This window comes from Camelus dromedarius, chromosome 11 (genome assembly GCF_036321535.1).
Source record: "Camelus dromedarius isolate mCamDro1 chromosome 11, mCamDro1.pat, whole genome shotgun sequence".
NCBI lineage: Eukaryota > Metazoa > Chordata > Mammalia > Artiodactyla > Camelidae > Camelus > Camelus dromedarius.
The window spans coordinates 11862227-11876690 of NC_087446.1; the positions used below are offsets into that span (position 1 = coordinate 11862227).

Sequence of the window (14464 nt, forward strand, 5' to 3'; positions counted from 1 at the left end):
GTAGTGTGGTTAAGGAGACATATTCTTGGACTGATCCTTATAAGACAATGAGGCAAGTCCGTGATGGAGAGAGAGGAAATATTTGTAAGTATTTGGGAGACCACAAAGGAGATGCCTTTGATATGACCTAGAAAGGTAACACCTTCTGGAAGTGGTAAACTCTGAAATGAGTCTCAAATGAGGAGTCTGAATTAGATAAGGGAGGAGCAGGTGGCCAGAGTGCAGAGGAGATGTGACTTTACAGCAGCCCGCGTGGCTTTTGGGACACGATGGCTGCTCGGTTATAAATGTTTATTGTTCTGACCTGTTGGATGAGGGAGGCACTGGCGGTGAACCTTCTGAGCTGCTGTGACCAATAAAACTGTGAACATTGGAATCTCTAGAGTCTGCTAACCTCTTTCTTTCCAGCTTCCCTAGTGCTGGTCACTTTGGGGAGACCGAGGCAGTGCAACGAAAGGAATTACGACCCTCTTTGTTCTAAAGAACTTGAGGAATTGTTGCCTAAGGAGGCTGGCTAATCATCAAGATGATGGTCCTCTTGAATCGTCTGAGGAATTCTACAGATAGATAGTAAACCTGAAATAGCCCATGGTAGCCCAAACCTTGAGGTTTTTGAAACTACACACGGAAGACTCCCAACGTGACCCAGATCTGAATCCCGGCTCCAGCATTTACCTGTGAGATTTGGTGAAGTTCCTTAATTGCTTCCTGAGCCTCAGTCTCTTCATCTGTGAAATAGGGATAAAGTCCACATCCTAGAAATATTATTCAGCCGTAAAAACGAATGAAATAATGCCATTTGCAGCAACTTGGATGGACCTAGAGATTATCACAGTAAGTGAAGTTAAGTCAGACAGAGAAAGACAAATATCACCATATCACTTATATGTGGAATCGAAAAAAATGATACAAATGCACTTATTTACAAAACAGAAACAGACTCACAGACATAGAAAACAAACTTACGGTTACCAACGGGGAAGGGATAAATTAGGAGTTTGGGATTAACAGATACACACTACTATGTATAAAACAGACAACAAGGACCTACTGTACAGCACAGGGAACTATATTCAATATCTTGTATGGACTTAACAATGAAAAATAATGTGAAAAAGAATATTCATGTATAACTGAATAACTTTGTTGTCTACCTGAAACTAACACAACATTGTAAATCAGCTGTGCTTCAATACTAAAAAAAAAAAAAAAAACCCACATCCTAGGGTTGTACAGGTTCATTTCAAAAAAATAGCTAGCATTTTTTTTTTTTAAAAAAAAAAAAACTATGTGCCAGGCACTCTTTTAAACCTCTGTATGAATGGATTTGTTTGACATTTAAGTCACAAAAAAAGCCCTGTGATAGGATCGACATGACGACGACCCCATTTTACAACACTGATAATTTGCCCCAGATTACAGGGCTGGTGGGGGGAGAAGCTAGGATTTGAACTCCCAGCCACATGCTCTTCCCCCCTCCCCTGGGCTGTACTAACTGCCTGGCGCACAGCAGGCACTCACGGGCCCCTGGGCCCCCATCCCTTCCATGTGCAGGGCCACCCACCGTTGTTGTCCCCTGGCCCCAGGAGGAGCTGGTGGGTCTGGAGGTGGGTGGGGGCTCCCTCTCAGCGCTGACGTGGCGGGGAATTTGTTGGCCTGTGTGTTTATCCTGTGGGATTGCACACGTGCCAGGGGCAGGGACTGTGTCTGCCTTCCTGGACCACACGGTATTTCTGGCATTAAAAAAGCCTAGTACCTCGTGCACACTGAGCACTCCGTAAATGCCCAGTGAATGGATCTACTTCTGTTCACATCTCTCCTCCTCCATCTTCATCACGCGATTCCACTCTCCACTCAAGACCTCATTTGAGAGGGAGGGTATAACTCAGTGGTCAAGTGCATGCTTATCGTGCATGAGGTCCTGGGTCTGATCCCCAGAATCTCCATTTAAAAAAAACACCAAAAAACATCTAATTGCCTCCCCACCAAAAAAACTTTTAAAAAGACCTCATTCAAAGGACCCCCGCATCTTGTGGTGACACTGGCAGCGGGAGCCTGTCTGTGACGTTGGTGTCTCATGTAAGTTGGTGCCTCTGAGCGTTGGTGGGGTCTCTTTTCCTACCTGTCGGTGAGCCCCTGCAGGACCCCGAGAGCCCACCTCCCCACATGGAATGTTCTCCATCAGCGATGTTGACATAAGTTGGTTGTGATTATGGGAACAGACGTCCCATTTGAGGAGAGCCTGGCTTCTGCCCTGCTGGAACCTCCAAACAGCCCGAAAAAAGACAAAGTTTATTTACGGAAGGCGTTTTGCAGAGTTTTCCAAAGGTGTCTTTGTCCAGCTCCAAAATCTCAAACTTATGAAATGGATGGACTCCGAAGCATGCGTTTTCTCTTCTCCCATCGAGAAGGATGTCATGAAGGATGCTGAGGAGTCCTGGGCGGTACACAGGCATCTGGGATGGGAGTTACCTTCCTGGGCCTCTGCCCCGGGAGTTGTCAGACGGCTACGCTCGCAAACCTGACAAGCCGGGAGGACGATGTGATGGAATAAGGATTGTTTTCATTTATATTGAATGAAGGGGCTGGAGGAAGAGCCCATGTAATTAAAAGAACCATGGCACTTCTAGAGAGAGCTCAGGGAGATTCTGAGAGGCAGGTGGTCCCCATCGGCTCACTGCGACCAGTCCTGCTTCAAAAGATGGGATTTTCTTTAGGGTCAGGCAAGACCTCAATTTAATTCGGACCCTTGACTCAGTGTGCGGCTGACTTTAAGCTGCTGAAAACACCACCAGCTTTCCCATCTCTTGAAAGGGTGAGATGTGTTTTCAAGGCTGTTGTGAGGACTGTGTGAGGGTGTATGTGAAGGAGCTTTTTAGGTGGGAGGGGCTCAAACTTTGGCCACTTTCTCACCACCATCTGTGATCCATAAACACCCTTGTTACATTGACCCACCAAGTGCACATCGTTTTTTGGCTTAGAAGGGGAATGGAGAAACAGCTGAAGATACTGCAGGGAGGGGTTTTGGGGGGATCATAGAAGATTTGGACAAAATGGAAGGGAAGAAGATGACCTTCTAGGAGTTTGTTTCTCAGGGTTCCTGCACGTTGTAGGTGTTCTCTTGAGTCACTGTTTTTTTAAATTGAATTTTGTTCTTCCATTTACATTTTTTTAATTGACATTTTCATGTCATTTCAAGTTAATCTAAATATCCTCTGGGTCACCAGTGTGACCCTGAGTCACCAAACACTGCTGGATTGGCACCGGTGAGTCAGTGCTTTGGCACCAAACGGCACCTCTTCAGTGGAGGGAAGCTCACAAAGCGGGCAGGGGTGAAGGGGGCGTCCGGGTGGTTTCACAGTGCTTCCAGCGTCAGGAAGGCATGAGGCTGGGGGCACCAGCCTCCGAAGAACCCAGCTGACCTGAGCAGGCTGCACGAGACTCCCGCAGGAAAGTGGTGGGCTAGGCTTAGCATCCATTATCACATTCAGTCAGTTGAAACTCGTTTTGATGTTAAACTGAACAAGAAAAAGGCACCTTGTCAGTTTGCTTTGCTTCGAGGTGTTTTAGAGCCATGAGTCCTGGGCACGTGTCCCTCATCTGAGGTCTCTTCTCTTGGCTCAGAATTCTGTTTCCTTCCCCACCACCCCCATCCTGGGCCACTCCTGCTCTCACCTCGCTCTCTATTTAGTCTTCCCTCAGCCGTCTCTCACCACCTCGCCCATGTCGAAACTTGCCTTCTGTGTTTCTAAAGACCTTTCAGGTCATTTTCCCAGTTGATTTTTATGGCTTACATGGGACGTTTTAGTTCATTTCTCTCTTTGGTTAATTGCTGGACTGGAAGCTTATTGAGGGCAAGGCGTGTCCTTTTGTTCCCGTCCGCACTGCTGTGTCCTGCACCGTTTAACCAGTGCCTGACACTTAGCACTCAGTGAATATTATGTGAATTTTTGTATTTTAATCTTTTACATTTTAATGCTCAAAAAATTGAAATAAAAACAATTTAAGGCAAAACAGAGTTCCTTGCCAACTTCTTTTCTATGCAGGTGGCTCCTGGTCACTCAAGTCTGAGGAACGTAGTGTAAGAGGGGTGGCCTTGGGGGGAATGGCCAAGCTCACGCAAAGGGAGAAGTAGGGATGTATTGGGTCCACGTGTCTTTGCCGAGCCCCAGGCTGGGGGCAGGGCTGCCCAGGGCAGCGCCCTGTGGATCAGAGAGGAGGGGTGCCGCCTGTCACTCACTTTGGCTGCTTGCTTACGTGAGAGGCTGATGGGGGAGTTTATAATTCAGGGTGACCCTCTCAGGGTTTGGTGTCTCCTGAAGGGCCCTCATAAGGAGCTGGGGCTTCAGAGCCAGGAAGGAGGTGAATCTGAGCCGTCAGGAAGCCTGGAGGCCGTCCCGTCACCAACCCTTGGCTTCTGGCGTGTGTGCCGCGGCTGGGATGATGACTTGCGGCAGGCCCGTCAGAGGCTGGGTGGCAGCCCTCAGCAGTGTGAGCCAATCGGGTGGCCCCGCGGGACAGTGGCATCTGGCCTTGGGGCCTCCCTGATCTGGCCTTGCCTGGCTCCCACTGATTGATTCCTTGTGTGGTGGTGACACACTGGCCACACTCACAGTGGCTCGGGTGCGGCCCAGGCCTCCCCGTGTTGGCTTCTCTGCCGGGGCGGGCTCGGTGCCGGGGCCTCAGGGGAGGTGTGGGGTTTGGTAAGTGGGCAGCTTCTCCTGGGCGGACTCGCCCGCAGCGTGATGTGAAGAGCACGCTCCGTGATGCCAGCAGAGGACCCGTGCGTGCGGTGGGCCAGGACCACGTTCTTGGCAAATGCACAAGTGCTTTCTTCAGAGTGATGCGTTCCCACATCCTAGAGGGACAGCTCAGTAATGATGAGTCGGTGGGAGGAATCCGTGTGGACTGAGGCCTGTTCTGGGGACTCAGATCCCCCCTCATGGAGCTGACACTCAGGTTGGGAGGGGAGAGGTGGTACTGTGAGCAGAGACCACCTTGTGGCACACCTGCCTTTAAATCTTTTTTTTTTTTTTTGATTCATCTCAGACATTTACTGACTGCTGCTATGTGTGAGGCACTGCTCTAAGTAATACACACGGAGTGATAGAGCTCCCTGTCTTCGGGGAGCTTATATTCTAGCTGAGGGAGACCGAAACAGACTAATACATGCAAGAAGTAAAGTGATGGGAGGGAGGGAGGTGCGCGTGTGTGTCGGGTGGGAGGGGGTTAGAGTTTGCAGGTGTTAAGTTGGTCACAGAGGATGCTCAGGAAAGGTGATTTGAGCACACCCCTGACAAGGTGATGAGATGAGTCATGGAGACTCACATGGAGGAGGCTGGGGTAAGTGCAAAGGCCCTGAGGCCATTTCTCAATCGCTAATTGAGAGACCACGAGGAGGGAGCAGAGAAGAAAGTTGTGGGGGATGAGGTCAGAGAGGAATGAGGGCCCATTCGTTGAGGCCCTCGTGGGCTGGGGCCGTTGGAGGAATGGCCCGAGTTGCTCATTTATCAGGGGCCCTGGGGCCACTCCTGTGTTGAGGATCACCCATGGCGAGCAAAGATGGAAGCAGGGGCTTTGATGTGGGGGGGCTTTGACTCAGGCAGAAGAGAAGGGTGACTCGGCTAGGGCGACAGTGACAGGTGACATTGAGATATGGTGATGCGGGGTCTCTATTGCTTACCTCCCCTGTGACCCTGGGTGAGCTACCTGCTCTCATTCAATTTGCATTTTCTAGCGCTGCCACAGGAATACTAAAACCTACTTCGCAGGGTGGTTACGAGGTGGCAGCCGAGCGTTGGCCTGACCCTGGAGGGGTACTTCCCCGCGCAGCCGGCGTTACAGGTTTCTGCCTCACCCCTTCCATCGTATCACGCAGGGAGGCTCTTACGTTGCTGAGCCTGAAATGTAAAGATAACGCCCTCCCGTACAGGCTCCTCCAGGGCCGGCGGCCGAGGAGATCTTTAAACAAGTCCTATCCCGACCTTCTCATGTTGCTGATTCGGCTATCGGGTCCCAGACTGACTGTTTTCCCATTTTCCACATAACTCATCCAGCTGTATGTCACGTCCCGTGGCCCCTGTGGCTTTGTGAAGAGGCCAGGGCGACGTGTGGTCCAACGGAGGAAAATTGGATTATGGAGCAGTAAATTAAAAAGAGTGCTAGATCCGTCTGTTGGAGTCCCCATACTTTTGGGGCTCCTGGAGTTCGAGGTAATCCTAGCAAAGAAAGTAGGATGACAGAAGAAAATAAACATTTCGGCGCCTTTCTGTGAGTGGGGAATGTGCCCCTGTTGGGGCCAGACCCAGATGGAGTCTCAGGAGTTTGCTGGAGATGCTGGAGGGAGGTCACCGAGTGCATTTGATTGTTCTGTGGAATGCATGGAACTCGTATCTGCAAAGTGCATTGTCCCCCCTCCTTTGTTAGTTTATGTGACAAGGGTCAGCATTGCTGTTTGGGTTTTACTTATGAGTGAGCCCCCCACTCTCCTCACGGAATTTCATCCTGGGTGTTTTTCCTAAGCTTTAACCATGTCCCCTGTGAGGAAGTCTCCTAGCCCTCCTGTGCCTCCGTCCCCGGCCCCTTTCTGACTGCTGGGGACAGGGGTGCCAGCGGCCTGGCAGAGGTGCATAGCGAATGGGCCAGCCTTAGACACAGGCTCAGTGGCCATAGGTCTTTATGCAGAAGGACAGGGAGCAGTGAAGGACAGAGGCGGCCTTGCTGGTGCAGAAAAGGCGTTTGGCTGGACCTGCTCTGGGGGAGACTGGGCTCCATGTCATCTGTCCATTCTGGTTGTTACGGGCCTGAGGGCTTTTGCAGCATCTGCTTAGCATCCTGGGGAACCGGTCCCAGAGGTGAGTGTGGATGTGTCCACACGCAGGGGGGTAGTCACTGACGTCAGGCCCCTATTTCGTCCCCTGCCCCTTTAACACCTTGTTAACAATACAGTGTCACTTGTTTCTTGAACCCTCCAGGCTCAGCTGTGGTGAACTGGACCCGGTAGATGGGTCTTTCTCAGAATGGGATCCATGGGTCTGTAGTCTGTGTTCTGGAAGAGGGAGCAACACTGTTTAAATTGGGGGGCTGCTGGTGAGGGTAGAGATCCGTGGCAGAGCGCGTGCCTAGCACGTATGAGGTCCTGGGTTCAATCCTTGGTACCTCCATTTAAAAAAAAATCAATCAATGAAGTGTGGGGCTTATATTTTTAGGATAAATAAAACAAAAGCTTGCCAAGATTCTGAGCCTTGCTCATTTGCACTTGAAATATAGTTTCATCGAATGAGACCTCTGCTTTTAAACCAGCTCCCCCTCCCTTTTAAAAGGGTGCGTTTATTACCCACGTTTGGGACACTTGGTCATCCAAATTGTTTTACCTTCCATTTCTCAAATTCCTCTCCAGGTGGTGAGGCTTCAGGGTCAGGCTTCCTACACAGGTGCTCACCTTCCCTTCAAATTGTCCACCTGCTCATTCGAGAGCCGAAGGTGACTTTACCTGGCGACACAGCACAGGAACCCCTGGGGGCTCCCGGGCTGCTGCGGGTTTGGAGCGGTTTGCTCATTAAGCTGGGCAGGAAAATGTGCAGAGAGCCTACCTTGTGTGAGGGACTCCTTTTCCGGCCCCAGGGGGCTAGTAACTGTGCTTCTGGAAACCTGGTACATGGGGAGGCATCTGGAATGTTAGACTCTCCATATGGGAGCCTGTCAGGATATGTCATTACAAGGTGGCCCGGCGGCCTCTGTGTCATCTTTATTGAATGTAAAAAAAAAAAAAAAAAAAAAAAAAAAAGCTGCTTATAAAGTAGAAGGGGAACAATTGGGAAGAATAACATTCATCCTTTGCAGTCAGCAGCCTAAAAAGTACATGGACATACGTAGTCTTTCCCTCTTTCTTCTGTCCTTCTACCTCTGTGTTCACTGCCCACAGAAGGGTGCATAGCAGGTATGAGTGAGGGAGAGAGAAGTACCTGTACCCAATGCCTGTATCCTAAGAGGGAACAAAGACCTTGCTATGAAAAGTTTTTTTCAGAAATGGGAAGCATGTTCTTGCTCAAGGTTCAGATGAGAACATCTTAACCTGTGACATCTGGGAGGGGAGGTGAAACTTCTACAGAGCAAAGAAAAGGTCAAGTGCACGAGGCAGTCCCGCAGTGACCAGAACCTGGCCAGTCAGTGAGCCAGGACACACGGAAGAGGCAAGACTGTGACCTTCGGGTCCCAGAGGGCGGGGATTCGGCATGACTCTTGCAGCGATGAGGAGCGAGTTGGGATGTGAGCTCTGTCTCATCCCACTTGGTGACCCTGGGCAAATCTGCAGTCTGTTTCTCAGATGAGCCTCAGTTTCCCTATCTGAGAGCCAGCATAAGAACAGCAGTCTCATAGTACCGTGCAAGGGCTCAGTGAGAAAGCACATAGGAGTCCACTCTGATACCTGTCTGCCGTGTAGAAGCCGGGGATGGCTGAGATTTTGACCAAGACGATTCTTCCATCTGATCTGACTTAGACCCAGACATTCTGAAAAATAGGGCCAGTCGTGCGTGGTCCAGGCAGCTGTGAGATATGATGTCTTTTGCTTCAGCTTAAACCTGGTTTGTTTTCCTGGCCATCCAGAAATGCTTTCATGGGCGTGTGGCTGGGCACACTTTGGAGTGCTTGATTAACCCAGCAATTAATAAGAGTGGAGAGGTGACAGTTGGTGTTACCAAGCTACAGTCAAAGTAACGCACTTGGCCTCTCTCCACGCAAACAGATTGGTGGAGGAATCCACCCATGGGGAGGACCATAGGAATACAGAAGAGGGAAGCTGGTGGGGAAGAGGGACTCAGAACAAAAACCGGGGTGTCAAGATGGGGGGTTGGTTATTTCATTCAATCAACAGACATGTATTGAGTGATGCTTGTGTGCCTGATACTGTACCAGGAACTGAAGTGGACACGTGGATCAGGCATCACGTGTCCCATGATGAGGCACAGGCTGTCCTGGAGGTAACAGACCTGTAAGCAGTGGATTCTGACACTTCAGGGTAAGTACAAGGTAGATGGTGTCTAAAGTTCATGGGTGACGGAAGGAAGGAGTGATTGGTTTTATGAAAAGAGAGAGAGCCTTTTTGATTTCACAGAAAAGGTGGTCTTAGCCAGACCTTGCTGCAGGAAAGGGGCACTTGAGCACAGGGGACCACAGGAGCCTAAATGAAGGGGGAATCTGTCGTTACAGGGACTGGAACTGAATCCTAGCTCTGCCACCTCCTAGCTGAGTGACCGGGCAAGTCACGGAACATTCCTGTGAGTCGGTTTGATTGTCTGTAGAATGAACATAAAGAGTCCACGTCTCATGGGATATTGGGATGATTTATTCTTAGTTCACATAAGGCACAGCATGCTTGGTTCAAAGTCACCTCTCCTGAATGTAATTTGGTGCAGCCACTATGGAAAACTATAGAGATTCTTTAAAAAACTAAAAATAGACTTACCCTGTGATCCAGCAATTCCATTCCTGGGCATATATCTGGAGAAAACTCTAATTTGAAAAAGATACATGCACCCCAATGTTCATAGCAGCACTATTGACAGTAGCCAAGACATGGAAACAACCTAATTGTCCATCAACAGATGAATGGATTAAGAAGATGTGGTGTGTATGTGTATGTGTATGTGTATGTGTATGTGTATGTGTATGTGTATGTGTATGTGAATGTATATATATAATGGAGTACTACTCAGCCATAAAAAGGAATGAAATAATGCCATTTGCAGCAATATGGATGGACCTGGAGATTGTCTTACTAAGTGAAATAAGCCAGAAAGAGAAAGAAAAATACCATGTGTTATCCCTTATATGTGGAATCTAAAAAAATGACACAAATGAACTTACTTACAAAACAGAAATAGACTCACAGACATAGAAAACACACTTGTGTTTACCAGGGGATAAAGGTGTGGGAGGGATAAACTGGGAGTTTGGAATTAGCAGGTACACACTACTATACATAAAATAGATAAGCAACAAGGACCTACTGTCTAGCACAGGGAACTGTACTCGATATCTTGTAGTTACCCATAATGAAAAAGAATATATTTATGTGTACAACTGAAACACTGTGCTGTACACCAGAGACTAAATGTGTGCTGTACACAGACACGTTGTAAATCGACTGTATTTCAATAAAAATAAATAAATAAATAAATAAATAAAAATTTGTTCGGATTCTCAAAACAAAAATACAAGGTGACCCCTCCTTGAGAGCCCTGAAGTACTGAGGAATCCCAGGTTCCTGGAGTGTGCCCTTCATAAGAAGGAGCGGAGACTGGAAATGTCATTTGGGGCCAGGTGTCAAAGGTGTTGGACTATCACACATCCTGATCTTATCTCTGCAAACGTTTACCCGCACCCCGTTTAAGCCTTGAGGTATCAAACAACTGTACCCTTTGAAACAGCCACCCACTGGTGGTCCTCGTGGCAGGTAGCTGAATGTTAGCTCTTCATTCTTTTCTGGGGTGGTAGCGTGGGGAGGCCACTGTTTTAAGGAGCAGACTTGGAGACAGGGGTGAATTAGTATCCAGTATTGGGAAGAGCTCAGCATTTAGCAAGACCTGGAGTCAGATTCTGACTCCACAGTTTGTAAGCCACACGCCCTTACACAAGTCACTTCATCACTTCTGGGTTTCGTCTCTACCTCCATGGAACTTGGTCTAAAATGTATTTACGTAGGAAACATTTATCTTAAGAACTGGGATGAAAATCCCTCTGAAAGAGGGAACTGCCTTTGTGTAGGAAGATACTTGGATAAGCTAGAACAGTGCTGCCCAGTAGAAATACAATACAGGGCACGTGCGTAAGGTTAAAGTTTCCGGTAGCGACATTAAAAAAAAAAAAAAGTAAAAAGAAATAGGTGAAGTTAATTTTAATCATCATAGGTCAGTCTAGGCAAAATGTATTAAAAAGATACTGAGATATTTTAATTCTTCGTTTCATGCCAAGTGTTTGAAATCTGGTATGTATTTTACATTTAGAGCACAATTCAGGTGTTCAGTAGCCACACGCGGTTGCGGACTACCTTCATGCACCCATGCTCAGAGACGACATGGCTCGCCTGGGTCTCAGGGCTTGAGAACAGATCTGTGACTCAGACCCGGAGCTGTAAGGCTCCAGAGCCTGTGCTCTTGACCGTTCCCTGTGTTTTCTTCTAGAACGTGTCTAAAACCCCAAGGTTGGGATGTTGAGGTTGCGATTGCTGGACCGAGCAGTATCCTGGGGCGGGTGCCGTGATGCTACACCAGCTTTATCCCCAGGGCAGGCTCCCGGGCCCCGGGGCTGAAGGCCACACCGCACCTGCCAGAGGGACTTGGCTGACAGAGCCCATCCTGGGTGGGGCTGGGGGGCAGGCCCGGGGCTGGCCGTCCCCACTTGCTGCTGACAGATGCCCTCACGTGCTGGCGAGGGAAGCTTTCAACGAAACAGTCAGATGGGCTTTTTCCCCCAGAAGTGAACGTGCTCTGTGTGGCCAAGTGAGAGCTGAATGCGCTGGTCCGCCCTGAGGGCGGGGCTGGGGCTGCTGCCTGGAGCGCCTTGGACTTGAGTGCTTGTCTGCGCTGAGGACGGAGCCGGAGCGGGTCAGGCGGGGAATGCGGCTGGGAGGAGGGCAGCCTCTGCCCAGCCTGGAGGCCCCTTGGAATGGTTGGAGGTGGGTGGACATATGTGTATTTCAGGACAAGGAGCTTCTCTCTCTCTGTCGTGTGGCCTTCTGCCCCCCCCCCCCCCGGTCGAAAGGGACAGGTGGTGGCTGTCATTCTGTCACTGGCCCCAGCCACGGAGAGATTTGCCAGCAGTTCTGGAGTGGAGATCCCCCCCGCAGCCTCTATGGCCCGAATGCAGCTTGACCCATAAAACGGCACACGGGCAGTTGCCGGAGCCTGGCTTTCTCTCCAGTATGACAGGAGTGGATAGCAGGCAGAAGTGTAAGCAGTTACACTGGGCTTGGTGCCTCTAGGACTGAAATTTAATTCAAAAAGACAAAATAAAATCACTGCTCTGCAGGGAATGTTTCTTATAAAACTAAAGCCAATATCATTATAATCCTAGCGAGTGAGTTGCTGAACAATTTACTCCTTGCCGGCCACTGGGCCTAATGTCAGAGACTGAATGGGGTAACTCTGGACCCAGACAATCTTGGGGTGAAGCCTGCATCTGCTGCTCAGCTGTGTGACCTTGGGCAAGTTACTCAACTTCTCTGTGCATCTGTGAAATGGGTTCACAACAGTCCCTACATCTTAGAGTTGTAGTATAATGGGTTAATGCATATAAAGCACTTAGCTCACTGTCTGACATGTTGAAATCTCAAGAAACATTCATATAATGATGACGATGAGGATGTGAACGGGGTCAGTCATAGGTGTTCTAGGCAGTTTTGTATTCTGAGTTGATAGACAAGGAAATGGAGACACAGACAGCGTCAGTTCCTGGCCCCGGATTTCACAACCAGTAAGTTGCTGAGGTGGAATCTGAACCCAGAGCTGCCTGACGGAATGCTTTCCAGTGAATGGGTGGTAAACCTATTACTGGCTTACTCAGGATTTATCGCCTAGAGATTACATTTATTTCAGAACAACCCCCCTCCCCCCCAAAAAAACCCAGTTCTGGTAAAAACAGGACAAATGCTAATTATTTTATGACTCATTTAAAATAATAAACGTAGCTAATGTCCATTGAGTGCATTGCCCCATCCCAGCTGCTCCAGCTCCTTTGCCTTATTGTTCGGGTCACGTCCTTTGTGAAAAAGTTTGGAGGTCAGAGCAAATCCGATGTGCAGCTTTTCTCGCCAGGGCTGACGAACATTTGTGGTGGAGTCTTAGGAGCAGGGACGACCCGCTTTCTCGTCTGTGTCTGCGATCTGTGTCCTTAACGGGAAGAGTGCTTGTCACCCCAGCTGGTTGGGCCCTCCTGACCCTCCGTCCCTCTTGTGACCAGTCCTCGGTGTCCCTGTCGACTCTTAACAAAGGACCAAATCAGCAAGGAAAGATGAGGTTTCGGGTTTGACAAAGATGGGACGGCACAGTGCAGCCTGTGGAAATAATACACTATTTTTTTCATTTAAGTTCCCTGAGCAGAGGCGGGAAAACTGGACCAGAGAAGAGGCAGAAGGGAGGAGGGAGAGAGAGAAAAAAATAACAATGTGGTGGAGGGTAGGGGAGAAGTGTCAGCGTGGGAGGGTGAGAGGGGAGGGGATGGGGCAGGGGTGGAGGTGGAGGAGAGGGGAGGTGCGGGGTGACTTGCACTGGATTTTTGTGACATGTGAGGATGGGGCAGGACTAGTGGGAGGCAGATCCTAGGCCTGCTGGGAGGGGAGAGGGAGAGGAAGAGCGTGAGATGCAGCTATGGGAGAACGTGTGTAGAGAATGTGTGTGAACATGAGACCTCGACAAGTTTTAGTGCCACCTGATGGAGCCCTGTGACGGGCAGGCGGAGGCCCACTGTTGGCCACGCAGCTGATCAGTGGCAAAGCTTCCTGGTCCCAGTTCAGTGCTCCCTGGCCCTGCCATGTCCCCTCGCAGGCCGGTGGGAGATGAGCTTGCTGAAGCTGGGCTGCTCTGTGGTTGGGTCTACAGGATTGCTTCCCGCATCCGAGCTCCCCAGGAATGCTGGCCTGGGTGCCGGAGCAGGGCACCGCCTGACACCCTTCAGAAAAGACCACACGATAAACTTCACCATGTCTCATTAGTCTGGGAACAGCACGAGCTCACGGGGGCGTGCCCCTATCGTGCGCTGCTCATGCCAGGGGTTAAAAAAAGAAATACTCCCGGTGATCCAAGGGCTTTTTGTGGGCAGGGCAGAAATAAGAAACCCACACCCAGAGTCCAGCCGTTTCAGGCGCTAGTTCGCCTGTCCCACTGAGGCTGGATTCTGGCGGCTCCAGGAGGTCATCGTGGCTGCCAGAGGCGGTCAGTTCCTCACCCTCTTGGGGGGCGGCCTCCCGGTTGCAGGGCAGAGGTGAGTGGGCATGTTTTCTGTTCAGAGGATCAGATTTTAATGGAACAGACTTGTTTGTTTTCCCAGCGAGGCCAGTTCCATGGCTTTTTACCATGGCCCCAGATTCACTGCAAGACGGCCAGCTCCCAGTGTGAGCAGGGCCTGGCCTCCCTGTGTACGCACTTTGCATTTGGTCCCCATGTTCCAGGAGTACTTGTTTCACAGGTGTGGAAATTCAGGCCCAGGAATGTGGATGACTTGCCCAAAACTTCTATGCAGCTTTGGTGGTGGTGGTGGCAGCAGTGGTGGTGGTGATGATGGTAGTGATGGTGGTGATGGTGGTGATGATGTTGATGATGATGGTAATGATGGTGTTGATGATAGTGGTAATGATGATGGTGATGATGATGACGGTGATGATGGTAATGATGGTGAAGATGGTGGTAGTGATGGTGATGGTGAAGATGGTGGTGATGATGGTGGTGATGATTATGGTGAAGATGGT

The 14464-nt window shown here is 49.7% G+C and overlaps 1 protein-coding gene across 4 annotated transcripts in view; it reads left to right on the plus strand.

The window, feature by feature from the left end:
* The window catches only part of LARGE1 (LARGE xylosyl- and glucuronyltransferase 1), a 488258-nt gene that overhangs the window by 28471 nt on the left and 445323 nt on the right, over positions 1–14464 (plus strand). Inside the window, exon 1 of one of the 4 annotated variants that reach the window (XM_031463154.2) lies at positions 13912–13980. The exons of the other annotated variants lie outside the window; for them this stretch is intronic. The gene's annotated coding sequence lies outside the window, so the exon portion shown is untranslated. Of the gene's footprint in view, positions 1–13911; positions 13981–14464 lie in introns of those variants that run through there. 4 annotated transcript variants of the gene reach the window in all.